A 2,230-nucleotide genomic window follows, 5' to 3' on the forward strand; every position below is an offset into this window, starting at 1 on the left:
AAAAAAAAAAAAAAAAAAAAAAAATATATATATATATATATATATATTAAATATTATATATATGACAAAACTGTGTGTGTGTGTGTGTGTGTGTGTGTGTGTGTGTGTGTGTGTGCACGCAGACAGAGTTTCTCTGTGTAGCCAGGCTAGCCTCAAACACAGAGATTCTCCTGTCTCTGCCTTCCTAGCTCTGGGACTAAAGATGTGTGTGCCCTCACCACCCAATGAGAGAGAGATTTTCCTAGCCTGGCAGAGCAGCACTCAGAAGAGGCAGGAGAACATTGAGAGCTGGGCCAGCCTGGGCTACACAGCAAGATTCTAGCTAAATATAAGTTCTCTTCACTATGTGAGAGTTTGGCTCTTGACTCCATGTTCTTGTCCATGGTCATAATTATCATTGTAAATATCTCCGTGGTAATCAATCTTGGCCCCTCTTTTGGGGCTCCCATTAAAGCTGGCCCCTCATAGTCCTCATAGCCTGTGATCATGTCCTGGCTTCCTGCCCAATCATCAATGTTTCAGCAGACAGAAAGGGTGTGTGTGTGTGTGTGTGTGTGTGTGTGTGTGTGATTTTTAAAGGCAAGGTTTCCCTATGTGTTCTTGGCTGTCCTAGAACTCACGGTGCAGACCAGGCTGGCCTCACAGAGATCCCCCTGCCTCTGCCATTAGAGTGCTGGGATTAAAACTGCACTCCATTGTGCCCAGCCATGGTTTTATATTTTTAAAGGACACTTCTAAAATTTAATTCATTTTTTTTCAATCAGAATGCAAGCATCATGGTGGCATTGTTGAATAAAGTGCATTATAGATAATTCTCCTCCTCCTTTATCTCCACCCTCTCCCTCCTCCAACCCCAGCTTTCTGCTTTCATATCACACGTGTTCTTTGCACTCAACCCCTCCCCCCTTCCTCAGAACCTCTTTTTACACTCTCTTCACTTCTTTTCTAGTGTTTTCCGCTTTACCCACATTTCCCGTCATTTGCGCACGTGTCTACGTTACAAACTACGATCCTCATATGGGCGAGAACATGAAGCTTTTGGTTCCCAAGCTTGGGCCGCCTTGTTTACTGTACTACTTCCTAACTCCATTTGTTTTCCTGAAACTTTCAGTTTTCTTTGCAGCTGAACAGATTTCCAGTGTGCGTGCACCACAGTGCTGTGATCTGGGCAGCAGCTAAGGCTGATTCTATTTCCTAGCTATTGCGCTAGAGCAGCAGTGAACAGGTGTCTCTGTAGGAGGCCAAAGTCCTTTAGGTACATGCCTGGGAGGGTCAGAGCTGGGTCACACAGCAGTTCTAATCCTAGCTCTGAAAGCTCTACACTGGTTTCCTTGGTGGCCACACCTCGGCATACTGCCTCCAGCAGCCAGTAAGGATTCCCCTTTCCCTACATCCGTGCCAGCCTTTGCTGCCAGCTTCCTTGGTGATGACCGTTGGGAATAGGATGAGGTGGGATTAGCAAAGTAGCTTTAGTGCTCATTTCCCTGACGGCTAGTGGTGTTGAACAACTTTTGTTTTGCTTTGTTTTGTTTCCAGACAGAGTCTTACTATGTAGTTCTGGCTATCCTGGAATTCACTCTGTAGACCAGACTGGCCTGGAACTCACAGAGATCCTCCTGCCTCTAATTTAAAAAAAAAAACAACAACAAAACAACAAAAAAAAACGTTTAATGACCATTTGTGTGTCTTCTTTTGAGAATGTCTGTGCTATATTAGCCCATTGATGATCGTCAGTTTAGGGTTTTACAGTGTTTAATTTTTGCAGTTGTTTGTGTGATAGGATGGGCTAATAAACATCCTTATGGCAAGAGATGGGAACTACAGCCCTGCCCCCACACTCACCCTCCACCCCTCACCCCAACTTACACTCCCCACACATTCCTCACTCCAACAAAACAGGCCTCCTCACAGGGGAAGGCAGCCTTCAGCACTTGCTGGTTTGTTTGTTTGTTTGTTTGTTTGTTTCAAGACAGAGTTTCTCTTTGGTAGCCTTGGCTGTCCTGGACTTGCTTTGTAGATCAGGCTGGCCTGGAAGCCACAGAGATCTGCCTGCCTCTGCCTTCGTTCGAGTGCTGGGATCACAGGTAGACGTTACCACGCCCCTCGCTTCAGGTTTTAAATCAAGTTCTTAGATCCAGTTTAAGTTGATCTTGTGTGGGGTGAAATATATGGATCTGATAATGTTCTGAAGATGGATATCTAGTTTTGCCGGATCCATTTGTTGAAGAGG

The sequence above is a fragment of the Psammomys obesus genome, unplaced genomic scaffold (genome assembly GCF_907164565.1).
Source record: "Psammomys obesus unplaced genomic scaffold, mPsaObe1.curated_primary_1811, whole genome shotgun sequence".
NCBI classification, from domain to species: Eukaryota; Metazoa; Chordata; class Mammalia; order Rodentia; family Muridae; genus Psammomys; species Psammomys obesus.